The sequence below is a fragment of the Miniopterus schreibersii genome (assembly GCF_964146895.1).
Source record: "Miniopterus schreibersii genome assembly, chromosome: 13".
Classification (NCBI taxonomy): domain Eukaryota; kingdom Metazoa; phylum Chordata; class Mammalia; order Chiroptera; family Miniopteridae; genus Miniopterus; species Miniopterus schreibersii.
Window position 1 is genome coordinate 13,351,207 of NC_138113.1, and position 19,136 is coordinate 13,370,342.

Consider the following 19,136-nt stretch of genomic DNA (forward strand, 5'->3'; position numbering starts at 1 on the left):
ATGAGAGAGGAAGGAGGTTTAGATCAGAGTGGTTGCAGTGTAGGTGATAAAAATGGACAGATTCTGGATCTATGTTGAAGGCAGAGCCAATATAATGTCCTGACACTGAATAAGGAATGAGTGAGACAGAAAGAAATCCAAAGCGACCCCTCAAAGATTTTTATCTGGAAACTAAAAGATTGAAGTTGTCATTAATTACGATGCAGAAGACTGAAAGCAAAGCAGGTTTTAGGGCAGGAGGAATGTTTGGGGCATATCAAATTTAAAATGCCTATTAGACATCCAAGTAGAGATATTTTGCCCTCATTTGGATACACAAGTATACAGTTCAGGGGAGAGGTCTAGGCTGGGCATAAAAATGTGTAAGTCGCAGCATATAGATAGCAGTCTAATCCTACATGGAACTGGAAAATCGAGGGGGGGGAGTGAGTATGGAAAGACAAGAGGTCCAAGGACTGAACCCTGGGGTGACTGGAGGCAACTCAGAGGTCTGGAAACCGAGAGGGAGGAAAAAGCATTTCCAGGGGGGTGCTGATAACAGATCCAGTAAGATAAGGGTGAAAACTGACCACAGGATTCAGAAGATAGCACTTCCTTATATTGGCTTTTTGGTAATTGGTTTAGGAGAGAAATGAAGAAAGTGAGGTGTGGGCCTGGCCAGCGTGGCTCAGTGGTTGAGCATCCGCCTAGGATCCAGGAGATGGAGGTTCGATTCCCGGTCAGGACACATGCCCGGGTTGTGGGCTCCATCCCCAGCTGGGGGCGTGCAGGAGGCAGCCGATCAATGACTCTCTCATCATTGATGTTTCTCTCTCTCTCTGTCCCTCTCCCTTCCTCTCTCTGAGATCAATAAAGATATATTTAAAAAGAAAAAGGAAAGAAAAAAATAAAGTGAGCTGTGGGGTTTTTTTAAAAAAATAGAAAAGTTCTTTTAACAAGTTTTACTGTTACAGGAATCAGAGCAATGGAACAGCATCTGAAAGGAGAATTTGAGGTCAAAACAGGGTTTTAAAAAACAGTAAGAGGTGAAAACCCAGCGTGTTTATATGCTAATGAGAACGAGCCAGCAGAGAGAAAACTGATGAAGGAATTGAATTAGAAATGAAGGCGAATTGCAGAAGCAATGCCCCCAACCAGGCGGGAGGGGATAGGATCGAATGCTAAAGGTGGTCAAATTGGGGAGCCTGCAATGAAACTGAGACTAAAGCGAAGGATGAGGGGGCAGAAGGGGACAGACGAGGTGGTGGGTGCTGGTGGAAGCTCTTCTGGTTGCCTCAGCTGTCTCAGAACAGGCAGCAAGGTCTTCAGGTGAGTGTAAGGATGTCCCGTGGTAGGCGGCGGGAACGGCGCTGGGTGTGAGTCCGGCCGGGTCAGACCTGACCTGGGCTCAGCAACCTTGGTATTCGGGTTCTGACTAGGAAAGAATTCAGACCCAAGACTCGAACTATAAGAGAACATTTATGTGGCAAATCGCAGAGGTAGAAGAAGCAATTCCTAGGAGAAATGGGCTTAGGAAATAAGTTATAAAGGCAAAGAAAGGGCCCTTGGAGCTTGGGAGTGAGGAAGCTAACGCTAACATGCCTGGGTGGGGAGGAGGGGAAGGAAGGGAAAGGCACAGGGTGCTCCCAAGAGGGAGAGCGCTGGGCCCACCCTCCTAAAGGTTTTAAGGGAGGAGATTTTAGGGGAAGTCCCCAGCGGGGAGATCTTAATAGAAAATTCTGCAGCTTTCCAGGTGTGTCCTTTCAGGACTGTGGTCTCCACTTATTGCTTGTTCGGAGCCAGGGAGGGGGTTATTATCCAATGCAGCTGGTCCTGAGGGCAGCTGTGGCTGGTTTTATTGCTTTCCTGGGCCTGGAGCTGAAATGCAACTGGGACCTAGATGTTATCTCTATGGAGGAAAGGCCCGGGTCCAAACCTCAGGACCAGTGATATGCTAGGGAGGAAAGGTCACCCTGGGGACAATGTCCCACCCTACAATTGCCCTTTGCTAGGCACCTGGGGCTTTCCACCCTGATAACTTTCTGTACCTGGCCCTTCGTCCTTGCTCTGCTCAGGTCTGTCTGACTGCCCACCACGGTGTCACAGGTTATAGCAGAGAACTAGGAAAGGTGGCCGGCTGAGCAGAGCAACACAGCTGCCACCAGGCCCCGCCCCAACCCAGGCCCCAGCCCTGGAGGAGCTGGAGCTGCATTAAGGTGACATCACTCAACGAGGACATGAAAAGAAAAAGACAAAGCTGTTCATGTGCTACATGCCGCTTCTTCCAGGCCTAGATCCAACCCCACAAGCCGAGAGCAGGGTCCCGGGCCTCCCAAACCACGGCCTTGGCGCCGCAACTGCAAAACGACCATGGCTTTGAGTCAGATGTCGACCCTGAGCCACACATGCAGCTTTGGCCAAATACAAACAGAAGAAGACACCGGTGCCTTAGAAAAGTTCTCGTACACTCATCTGAGGAGACCTGAGCCCCTCTCAACGCACGTCTGCCAAAGGGACGAGGGCTCTTTCTGCCACTCGAGGGACTCACCTCCCTCTGCTTGGCTCCGGCGCCTCCAGTGTTGTCGAAGAGTCACTCAGGCTCAGCAAGCGGATCACCCGGGGCTGGTACACCTCGTCCCCGCGTCCCCTACCTCAGGTCACTGGAGGAAGGCGCCCTGGGCTCTCAGGCCGCGGGGCCCAGGCCCTGGAGGTGCGCACCCCCTTCCCGCCCGGCCTGCAGGGGGCGTGCGGGGCACTGGCACCTGCGCGGCCACAGCTCCTGCGGGAGGGGTTCGGGGTGCCAGCCCAGCACCCAGCCGAGGGGTAGCGGGCAGGCTCTCTGTGTCTTCAAACGCAAGTTCTCTCCTCGGGTACTGGGCTTCGCTTAGGCGCATTAACACACCTGAGCCAGTCACCAGTTACAGTCCTTCGCTGCGTATGAACTGAGACCAGGGTGCGCTCTGTGTCATTACAGACACGTCCTGGGGAGCAACGGCCAGAACTAGCCACGGCGCTGGTCACACGGGGACCAAGGAGAGCACCGAGGAGAAAAGCTCCCGGTTTACATGAATGCAAACGGAGTTTGGATCTACAGTGCGGGTAAAGAATGAGACCAGGAGAAACCAGGGGACGGCTCTTCAGCTGGACGCAGTGCGGCCGAGGAGCCGGCGCCTGTGACAGCAGCCCCAGCGCTTCCCATCCTCGCAGACCGGGAAATGGGCACAGGAGCAGTCATGGTCTCCCAAGCGCAGGCCCAGGAACGTTAGCCTGCTTTGCACGGCGTCTTCATTTACACCAGTTCCTTTTCGAACAGTTGTTAGTGTCTTTTATCAAAATCACGTGAAGTTTTCTTTCCAATGTACTAGATTCAAATTGTAGAAAAATTCCGAGCATCTCCACGCCGAAACCGGAGCGTATATTTGATATTCCTAAGCAGTAGGTCACATTGGCCCAGGCCCTTCAGCTGTTAGTCCCGATTCAAAAGGAAGCTACTGAGTCAACATGAAGTGGGGTTTATACTGGTGACAGATTTTTTTAAAACGTGTTTGATTATTCCCTATTTCTGGAAAAAATGTAAGAGCTTCGTTGAGGTATAACTGACATGTAATCAGTCAAATATTTAAAGTGTATAATTTTATATATTGTTAGAGATGTGCACACCCATGAAACCATCCCTACTATCACAATAGTGAACATACCCAGCACTCCCCGAAATCTCCTGTGCCCCTTTGTCATATCCTCCTTCTGCCCTTTTTGGTTCCACCTTACCCCTCAGACAACCACTGACACCATAGATCACTTTGTATTTTCTAGAATTTTATATAAATAGAATCAGACAGTGTTTACTCTTTACTGTCTGGCTTCTGCCGCTCCCCGTAAGTGTTCTGAGACTCACGCACGTTCATGCATACATCAAGTGTTCATTTCTTTTATTGATGAGCAGTATTTCATTATATGGATGCACCAGTTTGTTTATCTATTTGCCTACTGATGGATATTTTGGTTATTTCCAGTTTGGGGCTATTACAAATAGAGCTGCTATGAATATTCTTTTAAAACAACAATAATAGAAAATATGAACAAAATGTCACCTGTGAAAGTGGGAGACAGCAAAGGTCCTATGAAAATATGATAGGACTGCTGAGCAGAAGCAGCGTCGGTTGAAGTAATGAATTTAGAGTAAAACCAATCAGCATAGTTTTGTGTATTTTTTCAGCCATCTTCGGCTGCATAAGGACAGCCACAGAGAAGACAGAAAATTACATTTAACCAAAATTAGTTTCGTTCTGAAAATACTACAAAGCAAAAGAGGGGCAAGATATTTTAGAATCCATGCAAGAGAGTCTCTCTTCCCCACAGGCTTCCACAGAGGCAGGAGAACCTGAGCTTCCATCCCCACTCGGCAGCGACAAGGCAGGGTCCTCCTTTCCTCCACCGAAGTAGTGTCAGAGAAAACCTGCAAAACACGAGATTTAAATACAATGCAGAGTCTCATCACATAATCCTCAAAATGTTATAGTTTCAATTTTTTTAAAAAAAGGACTCAACATACCAAGAACCAGGATGACCTCAACTGATTGAGAGAAGATGGTCAACTGATACCAACACCAAGAGGACACAGGTGTCTAACGGATTGTTTTTTCTTTTGTTTCGTTTTGAATTCTCACCTGAGGATGTTTTTTCCATTGCTTTTCAGAGATGCTGGAAGGGGGAGAGAGAGAGGGAGAAACATTGGTCTGAGGGAGACACACCAATCGGTTGCACACCCTGCCTGGGGCCAAGGATTGAGCCTGCAACCAAGGTACGTGCCCTTGACTGGAATCAAACCCGGGACGCTTGCAGTCCACAGGCTGATGCTCTAAACACTGAGCAGAACTGGCTACGGCCTAACAAGGATTTTTAAGCGGCCGTCGTAAAAGCTCAGTGTTGAGCTGAATTAGGACCTACCGCTGCTTCCTTCGCCTAAGTGGGGGACCAGAACCAAGTGAGAGCTTTCACACTGGGGAAAGAGCGACTGTCCACACAGGGTTTGGCTCTGTTTCTTTACTTTGCTTTTGTGATAATAGATTGAGAAAGAACTAGTGTTTTTCACTCACAAGCTCTTTTTACAAATACCTGTGCAGGCTAAATTGGCACCCAGAGCAATAAACTGCCTTAGTCTGAAGGGCTCTGATGGACTTGGAGTGAAAAAACAAAACAGGCATCCTACGTAGGAATGTTCTGGAAAAAAAGGTAAAGTATCTTTGGCCTAATCCAATCTAAACTTTCTTCTGAATCATTAGCCTGTGAAACAGCTATGATTAAATATTGAGTTTCTTTAATCTGCTTCCCCACCTGAAGAATGGTCCCTTTTCCCTCGGAGTAAAATGGTAGCACCTGGCTGTGCTCTCCCTGGGTCCTGCGGTCTGCCTGGCTCTGGGCTATTGGCTTCTTTCTCAGAGCCTCCTGGCGAACCCCTTTCCCGGCTCTTGCTACCCAAACCTGACCTTTCCTGCAGTCCTGTCTGGCACTGCCTTCTGCTTGGGGCATGCCTGCCATCAACCGTGGGTTTCCTTTCTGCCTGCCTTTTCCGTTGGAATGAGCAGAGCATACACATCACTTCGAAATTCTGTATGCTGCCTTCTTTTTCTACCCATGTCTACTGTGATAAACCTCAGCGTTGTTTACCAGTATTTCCAGTTCTCTCGCCTGACACACAATAGAATTATACCTCTCTGTCCATGACTCATTTCAGTCAGTAAAATGTGAATGAAAATTATGTGCGTCACCTCTAGGTGGCAGCATTTAATAGCAGGTACCCAATTCTCAGGTTTCCTGCTTCCCTGGCTGCCGGGAACCAGGGCTGCGGAAAAGTCAAGCCACCATCACCTTGGCCCTGAGTGAGGGCCCATGGAACAGAGGGCCCACCAACCTCAATGCACAAGCAGCAAAAGCAAGAAATAAACCTTTGTCTGACATGCACAATGCGGCTAGAAGTGCCCCGTGTTGGCATGAGGAAACTTCCAGGGATAACATACATGATCGTGGTGGTGGTTCATACAGACAGGGGTGAACAAAAGTAGGTTCACAGTTGTGAGTATGCGAAACACAGAGTTTATTCTTGTATTGCTATTTATTAATTATTGTATTCTTTTCCATTCGAACAGCTGTAAACCTACGTTTGCCCACGTCTATATATAAAACCTTCTGGCAAAGACTGCAGTTAACATAAAACGTGGAACTATTTTTGTAAGGATTAAAGGTCCTATAAAGCAACCCCCCCCCCACCCCATGGGATGGACATGGCACTGGGCACAGCAAAGCTTTAAGAGAAGTCCTTCACAGTCTCTCCTAACTCCTACTGGGTGCCACTGTCAGAATAAAATCTTTCTCAGGGCTCATTTTCATCGAGAGCACTGCTCTCCCGTTTCCTGTGGTCCCGCACGACGTTCATGGGCAAATACAATACCCATCTGCTCTTCTCTCCAACTTCTCTACAGTCCGGTCCCACAGGCCACTGGCTGCTCTCCCAGCACTTCCCCAGCTCAACTCAGGTCACATGGTTCCTTTCCACCCCCGGCCGCCCTTACCCCTCTCCCCCAGAATCCGAGCCCTGCCTGCCCTGTTAGTCCCAGCTTAATTTTCCACCCTCTGCAAATCCTTTCTTGGCTTCACCACCAGATGATAATTTATCTTTCCTTTCATTAAAAATCTATCTATAGAGACTATATTTCTGAACCCAAAATTGGGACATGTGGATATAGAATTTCGTACTTTTGACAGATGTGAGACAGTCTTAGGAATGTTCTTTAGTGCTCGAAAAATGGACTTTGGAGGACATCTTGATAGTGTATGGAGCCAGGGAACAAAATATTTGAAATGGTGGTTATATAGGGCACCCAGGATGCGCGGCCCTATCTGTCACTTGGCCTTTTGCATAAGCTACGTACAGTGCATTATTAAGTTCTTTTATTCATATCATTTTCCCAAAACTAAGCTTTAACTACTTGGGGACAGGAATGGTGTCAATACCTAGATATACTCCCAACACTTAGGTAGGGCCCAGCAAATACTATAAAGAAATGGTTATGAATGAACCATTTCAAATCCATAATCTCTGTGGGGAGATGATGCCCACACAGTGTCCCCAGCATCCACATATCCTTATTCCCCTGTGAACAGCACCCCACACCAGCGATGCAGCTCACATGAGTGATATAGAGGATGAGGCAGAGTCAGAAGGTGACCTTTAGAATTCGTGTCATTGCCTTGTCCTCTAGCCAATACATCAGGGAGGGTAAAAAAAAATGAGGCACTGCTATAATGTAGAGTGAGTTTTGGGAACTTTAACATGCATAAGGATATCCTGGAAACCTCATTAAAATATGATTCCAGGGCCCCGCCCCCACAGGTTCAGTAAATGCAGGATGGTGCCTGGAAATTTGCATTCTCACAGTCTCCCACTTGAGGCTGAGGCTACTGATCTTTGCACTACACCTTGAGTAATAATAAAGCAGGACACATGTTGAGGGTAGCGGGCATTATTAAAACCTCTTTGTGAAAGTGGTGGTAGAGACTCACATCATCTTAAGTAAGAAATCAAATCATCTTAAGAAAATGGATTTGTTGGAAGGAAGCTAGAGTAGGCAGCTCACAGTGTGAGTGGGAAAGCTACAGAAGCAGCGGAAGAGCGCAGGACCTCAGGGACTCAGAGATAAATGCTTGTTGTAAACCATCCAGTCTATAGCCCTTTGTTATAGCAGCCTGAACTGGCAATTTCAACCAAAAAGACCAATGAAGGAGGAACTATGATTAGGTGTCGGGTCAGTGAGAAGAATACTGATGGACCTGGTCTTCAAACCTGTATTTTTAATAAGGGAATTTTTTTCAAGCTATTTTTTCCCCCAGAGCCCATAATAAAGATAAAAGTGGTAACAGTTTCTTTAGACATTTTAAAATTATTCTATGTGCGGCACCAAATGCATCACTGGGGAAATCCTAGGGTAACTCTGGATAGCTAGGACTCTCCAACAGTTTGAAAAGCCCCTGGACCACTGGGCCACTGTGGGCCCATCCAGCTCCACCTTTCTCTGGGTTAATGAGTATTGCCTGTGCAGGGCAGAATGCTAATCTTTAATTCAAATAAGTTTTTGAAAGAGGAGGGCAGTCAGTAGTACAATTTGTGGGCTTTGTACATTCAATGTTAGTATTTACTGAGATTTAAGGGGGGCAGACACTTAAAGAGAAACCTAGAGTTGATGGCATACTACTTTCTCCAGGAAAAATCCCTTGGGCTTAGGCACCAAGCCCTTATAATGTAAATTCATTTAAAACGCACTGGGGCCCACCGCAAGGTGGTGCCACTCTCCTTTCCCATCTCCTCCCTGCTCCCTCCTGACAGCTCCAGAACCACAGTGTTCTTTGTTCGGAATATAAATTTAGCTCCTCCAGGCGGCCCAGCCAGGCTCGTGGCAACTGCGCGCTCTGCGGGCGGCGTGAGTCACCCAGCCTCCAGAGGGGCCTCTCCTCCGAGCTTGTCAGCCTGTGTCCAGCCAGTCAGCAGGCCCTGGTTAAACACACCTCAGTGGACGCACCGCTCGCTCACCCAGAGAACCTGAACCGTGATTAAATCACCCCAGGAGACGTGCTGTTCCCGGCATTTGGCTTCTCTGACTGCAGTTAGCTTTTCCCTCCTTTGTACCATTTATTCACATTTGGCTTCTCTGACTGCAGTTAGCTTTTCCCTCCTTTGTACCATTTATTCACAATGCACATGTCATTCGGGTCAGATGGGGAAAGTAGACTCACTCTGCAGGGAAACAGCACGCCTTTCTTCCCACCCTAAATTCTAAATACTTGAAGGATTTTAAGCGGAATCTGATTTCTGCTTCTTACCCCTTGCCGTCTCACACTATGTGATTATTCCAGGCTTTCCCATAAACATATATATTCCACTTCTCTCCCTCTCCCATCCTCTGGCTCAGGGTTTTCGCAGACGGCTAGCCCTGCCAAAAGGCCTGTTAAGTGACAGTCCCAGTCTTTCCTCAACAAGGGGCAGAGTCTGCCATCTAGTGTCCAAAGGGGGACAGGCAGGAATGGAAGAAAACTGGCAAAAGCACAGGCCTCCTAACCTGTCCATTTCTGGGAAGGGTGATGAAAGCCTGTCACGCCACAGACGGCTGTACACATGAAGAACCACAGCAACACTGTGTGGGTGAGAGCAGAAGCACTCCCCCACCCTCTCCTGGTGTAGTGACCGCCTGTCCCAGTTTACTTGGGACTGACTGCGGACCTAGGATGGGGAACTTTCAGCGCTCGAACCAGGAAGGCCCTGGACAAACAGCCTATGAGGCAACAGAGCACATCTCTTCCCAGCAACTCAGCCGAGTGAGGGAGAGGGTCGGAGAGCCGGGCTCTGCCCCAGGCCCAGATGGTGAGGGCTGGCCGGGAGCGAGCAGCAAGCCGGCTGCGGTGCCTACACATGCCTCCTTTTTTATAGCTAAATTTATTGTCGGTTTTTACTATTGGTCGACAGATCCACTTTATTCTAACCCCTGTGTTTTTCTTAAATCCATAGCTCCTGTATCAGTTGATCTGTCATGATATATGTTAGTGGCCTCAATGCTTTTGGGTGTATGTGGGTAGATGGAAGGGTTGGGGCCGTGAAGTTAGATATAAAACAGAGACCTCATCCCCCTCTCTCCAGCATGTATAATCTTGGGGGGGGGGGGTGGAATTCAGTAGGAGAGGGCAAGACAACCTCTGTGCTTCATGAGAGGAAAAGCTGAGGCTGGGACTACCCGGAGCTATTTGCCCAAGGCTGGGATGGAATTCGTGCTGGGCCAAGGCTGGAATCCACTAGACCACGCTGGCCGTTGCTCACACAAAAACCTCCGGGAAGAGCCTGTTCTGTAGAGGCCAAAGCTAAGTGACGGGCCAAATTTTTGGCTGCCACTGCCCCTACAAGAGCCCCAATTCCAGTCATGCAGACCTTCTTTTGGTTCCTCAGACAAGCCAAGTCCACTCCCACTACCTCGGGGTGTCTGCTCTATGGTTCCCTCTTACTAGAATGCTCTCACTTCGCCCCCGCACCCCCCCCCCCCAGTCTTCACTGGCCTCCTCCCCCAGGTACAGTGCGAATCCCGCCCCCTCAGAAAGGGCCCGGGAAGACCGCTGCTGAAGTAAATTCACACCCACACCCCAGCGAGCCTCCCGGCCCTGGCACAGTGCTTGTCGTCTGGATCGTTCTCAGCCACCATCTGGCACCATCCTGTCTGGTTCTCTCTCCTGCGGCCCCAGCCTCTGGCCCGCGGTCTCTAAACTCCAAGAGCCTAGGAGCGTGTCTGTTTCGTTCACCGCTGTGTCCCCCCAATCAAGGGAGGAGGCTGGCACATAGCAGACGCTTAATGGCTTTGGAATTAATTAATAAAGTATTTTATAAACAAATGTACTTCAAATAGACATGGAAATTATGTGTAAGTAACTAAATTGAAAGCTGATACAATGGAAAGGAAAACAGGTCGAGCCATCGTAAGACATGAATTAAGTCCTAGATGGATTTTCCCCCCTAGCTTTTGATGGTCAATGTACTAAAAATTCTGAATCTCAGGCTGGTTCAGTGCTTGTAAAAAGGAAGCAAGCAATACCCTGAACGTTGATCTTGGGAGGCTCTAACTAGAGAGTACACATTAAAATTCTTTGTAAACTGTAAAGTACGGATAAAAGCATCATAACAACTTTACAGGGGGAATTAATCAATATTTATTTATATAAGTGCTTTCCCTAGCGTATAGAAAACAGTCTTCAACCTAGAAAAAAGTGACTTAGAATCAGCAATTCAGAAACTCATCTAATACATACATGGAATCATTTGTACAAATGAGGGCAGAGTATATAAATTGTGTCCACTCTAGGATTCTGTTGTGGTTGTTTTTTGTTGTTTTTTTTTCACACTTTCCCACTGAAAGCTGACTTCACTTTTGAAAAATCTTTTTGTCTATTTTCTTTATTAAAAGGCCTTTTCCTATTTGTACATTTATTATATGTTCTTGTAAAATTTTAGTAAATACTGGAAAGTACAGGAGAAAACAAAATCGCCTGTAACCCTAACAATCTAGAAATAACCAAAGCAAATATTTTGAAGTGTTTTCTCCAAAATTCTTTTTCAAACCTGAAATTGTATGTGAGTCTCACTTTGTACAGAGCACGGAGTGAAGGTGTTTGCTACGTAATAATGGCCCCATGAAGCTGTCTGAGGCCCTCGTGAAGGAGGCAGATGGCTCGGAAGGACCGTAAGAGCACAAAAGAGCTCGCCTCTGACTCTGCTTCTTGAGAGCTTGGGGCAAGTTAGTTAAATCTCTCTGAGTCTCGGTTTCCTCATCTGCACAATGAGAATAATCCCTACCACGTAGAGTGGCTGTGAGCACTCAATAAGATAAAATATGTAAACTGGCAGAAACATAGTGGTATGTAATAAATGATTACATTATTAGAACTGTTATTAATTATGCCTTTAAAGGTGGTAGCTCAGTCTTGAAGCAACAGAATTTAAATTAAGGCGAAGTTGGCTGGATCTGGACACAGCTAGCCTTGTGTAGCCAGAGGATGCATCCCGTATCCAAGGCTCACCCCTTCCTTCAAAACAGTAATCAAGAATACGGAAAACCAATAGGCACTGACCCCCGGGTCAGGCCACCACGTACGGAGAGCGATCAGACCTCTCGGTCACCAGCCACTATAGAAAGTTAAGTGTGGCTGCTGTGATGTGTCACCCAGAGCACCCCCCAGAGAACGGCTTCTTCCCCCGCTGCTGGGAGCACGGCTGGCCGACCAGCCCAGGCTGTGGGCCCCCTCGGGGATGACCTCAGTGAAGAAAACGGCCTTGCCAAAGGTCACATCCCCTTACGGAGTCACCCACATCTTATTAATAATGATGGGGGACTATAAAGTCAAAGGAAGCGCCTTAAAGTGAAACATGAAAATGAGTTTAAATGACCGCAGAGACCTTCCATTATACTTGAAATCAAATCCACCCCCTTGGGCCCTTGGTGATCTACCCATTTTTAAACCTTCCTTTCACTCCCTACGCCCCTGGCTCACTGGCATTTCTAGGCTACATGGAGCTCCCGCTCTGCAGAAACCTTTCATTTTCTGTCCCTTCCGTCTGGGACACTGGTCCCCAGCATCCGCGCGTGGTGCTCCCTCTCAGAGCCCTTCTTGCACAACCTCAAACAGCCGCGCCAACCCTGCCCTGCATGCTGCTTCGTTTCCTTCCAGGCGCTCCCAATAATCTGCAAGTTATTTAATCACTTACTTGTTTAGTTTGCCTCTCACTTGAGCCCATCACCCATCAGGGAGTGAGCTCCATTTCAGAAGATCTGAATTCGAATCTGATCTTTGCCATGGGCTTGCTTTGTGACATTCGGAGTCCTGTTGAGACTCAAGTGTCCTAACCAAAAATTCACCTACTGTTTATACATCATATAAGTATGTGTATAAGTATCTTCTCGGTATAAGATAATGGGTGTATAAGCATCTTCTAGAACTTAAAATTCTGTACAAATGGAAAAATTGTTAACCAGGTAGTGTGGCACAGCAGTTAAGAGCACAGGCCTGGAGCCGCGCTGCCTGAGTGTTAATACAGGCACCACTGTCCACCATGTGCTGTGGGTGGATTGCTTAACCTCTCTATGCCTCTTTCTATAAGACGGGGTAATAATATTCATCCCCATAAAGCTGTGTATGAATTAAATAAATTAAAATATTGATAAAATACTTAGAACACTGAGTAGCACAGAATAAATACTATGTAAGTACTATCATTACTGTTATTATCATTGTTGCAATTTATTTGGGAGCCTATAAAGCATTACTATATAAAGAACAGAGCTAACTAAATACTTTGTGATACATTTTTTTGGTTTACAAAATAGTCCTCACGTCTTCATAAATTATAGAAATCTCTCACCATCTTTCCTTTATGTGAGGTTTCTCACCCCTTATTAAATTTATAATCCTTTTCAATTTGTTCACGTCACTCTACATTCTACATATGCCACTCAAAACATGGATTAAAAAAAAAAAGAAAACCTAGTATTTCTCAATGATTTCTAGGAAATAAACACAGCAACATAGTACCGCTCTAAGAAAAAGAATTTTTTTTAAGAAAAGGCTGCTAGTGTACTGTACTGCCATCTCAAAAGTCACTGGTTATTATTCATGATGTGTTCCCCTTGAAATTCAGATGGCACATTCATGAAAGACAAAGCTCAGCCCTGCCTGCAGTCTTTCTGCAGAATTCTCAGTGAGCTACGCCACATTCTCACAGAGCTGTTACAATGAGTCCAGTTAACCTCTGCCTGGTGCATGTTAAAGTGATGGGAGGCTTCCCAGGAATACAATGGGACAGAATGGCCATGGCACTGGGGGAAGAGAAGGCTGCTTATGATTTGATAAACAAGCATTTCTCTATCTTTCTATCTACTATGTAGTCATTCTCTTTATATCTTTCGATCTTTCTCTCTCTCTCTCCAGTTTTCCCATTCTCGAAAGTCCATTTTGGAGACAGAGAACACATCTGCAGAGGTAAAAAATGTGCGAGCCATACGCCACCTCCCAGATTAGTGATATAATTACTTTTGTCAAAAAGGGGGGGGGGCTTTCTATGAAATCCGTAGAATGAAATCATTTCAGATCAACACTTACTCAGCTGGTACCAGTTAAAATTCAGAATTACAGTAAGAATGTAAAAGTATTGTAATAGTTAATGTTATGTGTCAACTTAACTGAATCACAGGATGCCCAGATATCTGGTTAAACATTATTTCTGGGTGTGCCTGTGAGGGTGTTTCTGGAAGAAATTAGACTTTGGATTGGTAGACTGAGTAGAGCAAGCCACCCTCCCCAGTGTGGGCCGGCATCATCCAATTCACTGAGGGCCTGGATGGAACAAACAGGCAGTGGAAGGTTGGAGTCAACCCCTCTCTGCCTTACCGTCTGAGCCGGGACACCTACCTTCTGTCCTCGGCAGTCCTGGTTTTAGGCCTTCAGACTTGGACTGGAATCTACGTTGTCATTTCTCTGGCTCTCAGCCCTTTGGACTACACCACCTGAATCTCAGCTTGCAGATGGCAAATGTGGGGCTTCTCAGCCTCCTTAATCACACAAGCCAATACCTTATAATAAACTATTTTTACAGATTCATATATATATATTACATATTATATAATTTATTGCTTCTGCTTCTTTGGAGAACTAATACAGGTATCTTGATAGAACTCCTAAATCCATCAGTCCTGTCACCAACATATGCTTAACCGACTCACTTAACTAACATTCAATAAAAAATTGCATATAGCATACTCTTTCCAATGGTGAGGCTTCTGAACGCCTGTTTCAAAAAACTTGGAACTGAGAATCTTAAGACTTTAAGGTCTTTGGGATTAAAAACAAACTTATCTGTAATTAAACTTTCAAAGAAATGTATTAATCCAGCCAAATTAGACTGGCACTTACGATCTAGCCGCCATTCTCTGCCTGGGCTTCCAACCTTGTCTCTGGCTACTGCTCCTACAGACACTGTTAACCACAGAGTCCCTCAGTCTTCCTGTCGTCTCCAACCGCCCTGACACGTCCTGTCTGTCGCTAAGCATTTGCTTAAGGGCAAATTAATCACCAAGGAACTTTTATAACAGATGATAGACTGCATTCTGACAATGCCTTCAGCAATAAACGCATGACTCTGCCTGCCTCCAACAGGACCATCCTTCTTTCGGGGAATGCCATTGTTGTGACTGCTTATGATAAATCACGCCCCTCAGCCCCTTCCCCCAACCCCCCCCCCACCACCAAGTTTATACAATGAAGTCCCAATCCTCAATGTGACAGTATTTGGATGTGGGCCTTTGGAAGGAAATTGAGTCATGAGGGTGAAGCTCTTATGAATGGGACTAGTGCCCTTAAAAGAAGAGGCCAGAGAGCTAGCTCACTCTCTTTCCACCGCGTGAGAACACAACAAGGTGTTGGCAGTCTGCAACTCAGAAGAGGGCTGTCACCAGCACCTGACCATGTTGGCACCCAAATCTTGGACTTCCAGCCTCCAGAACTGTGAGAAACAAGTTTCTGTTGTTTATAAGCCACCTAGCCTATGGGACTTTATTAGAGTAGCCCATTCTGACTAAGAGTCATTTCTGGTACTGCAAAGGTCTGGGGGCTGCCAATCATAGACTCCACACATCTGGCCATGGTGACTGGTCCCTGACCCATGCAGGCCAATCAGAATCCTCCTCTGGGACTTTTGTAACTAGAGATCGCAGAGAAAACTTTCCTTTCTGGTCAGGAAGCCATAATGATGTAAGCACGGAGCCGCTTGAGGCCATGGCAAGGAAGGGCAAAGGAGTCACCTTGCAACGAAAACAGCCGTGGAAACAGAACCAGCCCATCTGGGCTGCAGCTAAGTTCCCTAAGGCGAGGTCAAAACTCTCTTCTTGTTCTTTGGTGACGTGGGCCAAATAATTTCCTTCTTACGCTTTAGCTACGTCAAGCTGGATTTCTTGCTACTCGCAATCTACCCATCTTGACTGATACTAGTAGTTTTGCAGATGAAAATTCTTCATGGTTTTTCATCAGTCCTCAATAAAAGGTGAGAACAAACTAAACTTTAAAATGTTCATGGCACTAAAATTTATCTCTATCGGTTTCCTTACTGCTAAAGTTAAAGGTATGCATTGTAAAATATGTTTATGAAAACTGGGACAGTGTAAAAAATGAGTATTTCAGATTTTTGTCAATACATAGAATGATCTTATTCTACAAAAATTAGATCAGACTATGCATAGAATTCTATAGCCTGCACTTTCCACTTAATAATGTATTTTGGATATAATGATCTATCAGTTCATACAGATCTGCGTGGTGGTGTTTTAAATGCTTATTTGATGTGCCGAGTGTGCCCTCCTAAATGATCATTAGTAACGGTGGGAGTGTGTTATCTCATTGATAGAAATCTAATGCTTAGAGCCCAGAGACCATTGCTGTTGACTTTTTGTGGGCAGACAGGTTTTGAAAGAAGCTGAATGGCTCATCCTTCACCTCCAGGATATAAATCCTGCCAGAGTATTGACAGTGTCCCAAGTGCCCTCCCTGTTCAGGGTTGAATCACACAGGAGAGTATCAGGCATGTGTCTGACAGCCTGCGAGGCGACCTTAGCCTTCCGTGGCGTGGACGGCACAGGAGAAACTGCAAGGCTGCTCGCTTTGGACTCGGCTTCATGATCAAGAGACGGAGATAATCACAAGAACTAACACAACAGTAACTTTTATTGAGCACCTACTAGGTAGGCACCAGGGACACTGGCTAAGCACTCGGAATCGGTTGTATTATTTAATGCTCACACTAACCCTAAGGTTACCACTGTTTTCAGTCATTCCATTGAAGCTCTCATGCACGCTCAGTCAGAAGCTAGGTAGCAGCGGTGCTGGAATTGGGCCTCAGGCTAAACAACTCCAAAGCCCGTGCTCCTTGCCACGGTTTATTCTGCTCTCCAACCCGCCCCACCTGACTTGGGTCTGTATCGATCCTCACCTCAGACTCGGATTGTGAGAGGCAAACGTTTGTATTGTTGGGGAAGTCTGTGGAAATTTTACTACAGCTTTTGCTGTTGGTTTTTAAATAAGTTTAGGGGAGGGTATTACAAGGTCCTTTTGGCTGGTGTCCTTGATGCCGGTAAGGGTTAGGGGTTTGTGGGCGGAGGTCCTGTTCCCTGACCACTTTAGCACTTGGTGAATCAGACTCGTAGAAATAATCTGTGTCAGAAAGAATGTAGTTATGGATGGCAACAAAATTAAAGCTAATTATACACAGCATCAAGTAATTAATAAGAAAACACAATATAAAATATGACTGTAGGAAAATCAGGTGATGTATAATTTTCTGTTGCTACTGTTACTGTTAATTACCACAAACTTGGGGGCTTCAAACAACACAAATTTGTCATCTTACAGTTCTGGAGGTCACAAGTCCAAAATGGGTGTGACGAGGCAAAAATCAAGGCGTTGGCAGGGCTGATTCCTTTTGGAGGCTCTAGGGGATTCTGTTTCATCTTTTCTAGCTTCCAGAGGCTGCCTGCATTACTCCAGTCTCTGCTTCCATTATCACATCTGTTCTCTGACTTTGAGTCTCCTACCGCCTTTTTTGTTTCGTTTTGTTCGAAAATCTAGTTTAATTGAGGTAAAATGCACAAAACATTTACCATCTTACCCATTTTTGAGGGTACAGTTCAAAATTAAATATATTTACTTTTGTGCAAACCAATTTCCAGAACTTTTTCACCTTGCAGAACTGTGGGTTGGTTTACTATGCGTCTGACTTTATGCACTCAAAGAACGTCAGAGTTAGTACATGTCAGGTGATGAAGGAGCCTTTACCCCCAAAATGCAGGGCTGGTTTAACGCGGGAGATGGGTTGCTGTAATACACCATATGAAGAAATAGAATACTCGACATAGACATTAACAAGGTATTTGATAAACTGAAATACCCATTCTTTATAAAGAAAAAGAAACCCTACCAACTATCGATAAAGTCTGGGAACTTTTTGACAGAAATAGTCACACGTGTACTCAGCTACATATACATACAAGGATACTTAAACAAAAATAAAAGGCAAGTGACTGGAAAGAAGCAGGCAAATTTATGATCATTTTCAGACGGAAGGATTTTATACCCAGTAAATAAGCTACAAAATTATTATCTTTCCTACAAAATCACCACCACCTAGCTTTATGACCTGTAACAGAAGTTCCCATTGGCAGTGATCCCCTGCATTAGCTTGCAAGGGCTGACACAACAAACGGATACTGCAGATTGAGTGGCTTAAGCAACAAATTCACTTTTCACCGTTGCAGGGGCTGGAGGTCCAAGACCAAGACGTTCGCAGGTTCGGTTCCTACCAAGGCCGGGCTCCTGGGCCTGCAGGCGTCTTCCCTCCGTGTCCTCACGGGGCCTTTTCTCGGGGTGCACACTCCGGGTGTCCCTCTGTGCGTCCTAATCTCCTTTTCATAAGGACACAGTCAGGGTGCTTTGGGGCCCACCCTAATGACCTCCCTTTAATTTGTAACTAAAGCTAAATAAAAAAATAACTAGAAGGGGGGAAAAAAGTTTAAAATTTCCTATTCTCTTGGAAAATTCACTTATCAAAAACTAATCCTTCTGCCTCTGAGGCGCAGGTGAGGGTGCTAGTGAATTCGGGGCTGATGAGGGGTCAGACGCTAGGACTCGCTGCAAAGCCACTGCCCCCCACTGCCGGCGTCAGGCACCTTGCAGGCTAGTCTCAAGGGTTAGTGTTTTTAACCTGAGAAACAGGCATCATCAAATACTTACGCTTTCTCCTGAAAGCCGGCCAAAGACCATTAATGCAATTACCTGGGAAACTCAGATGGAACGGAGACAGAAACACCTCCCACTTCAGCAGCGATCAGGGCTAAGGGACCCGCCACCCTGCCCAATGAACAAACTTCAGGCTCTCTAAGGACGAAAACCCACACAGAAGGTTGGGTTTTCTCATCTTTTTGATAATCACTTCAAGCACTACCAAGCGAAAACTCCGGGGGTTGTAAATGAAGCTGAGCACGCCTGAAAAATCATTTTTTTCTGTAGATACTCTCCTCCTTTACGCTCAGATTTTAAAAGTTTGGGTTTGTGAGTGGAAGACGGCCTCTATAAGGAGCGGCAAGGGTCAGCGACCTCGGAGAAGTTGCACGGTGCGTGTTATCGACCTGGGCACCCACTTTGCCTAGAAAACAGCCGGTTGTTTTCATTCGTCATCCCCGGGCCTCGGGAAACTAGGCCTCAGCCACCCCCTGGCGACGCCGGCGACGCGCGAGGTCCCGCAGCTGCCGCAATCGGAAAGGGCGCGGCGTCCCCTTTAAGAAGCTGACTCACGTGGACGCTGTGTTGTGCGCTCTCAGCTGGGACCGGGAGGTGGATCCGCAGTCTCTTCCCATTGGACACCTCTGGAAAGGGGCAGGGCTGTCCTCTCTGATTGGCTGTACGAGCCCGAGGTGTTGGGTCAGGGGCGGGGCGAGCTGCCGAGGGCTTAACCCGAGTCTGCAGTTCCTGGGAGGGGTGGGCAGCGACGCGACGCGGAGCCGGAGTAGGGGGTTGGGTGAACCCGAGAAGGG

The 19,136-nt window shown here is 46.5% G+C and overlaps 1 long non-coding RNA gene across 1 annotated transcript; it reads right to left on the minus strand.

Annotated features, from left to right (window-relative positions):
* Positions 1-3,893: 3,893 nt before the first annotated feature.
* Positions 3,894-18,972, minus strand: LOC308566522. The gene is made up of 3 exons (XR_014000179.1): positions 18,898-18,972; positions 4,532-4,680; positions 3,894-4,435 (listed from the first exon to the last, which is right to left on the minus strand). It is a non-coding gene; the product is annotated as an uncharacterized lncRNA (long non-coding RNA).
* Between the last annotated feature and the right edge of the window lie 164 nt (positions 18,973-19,136).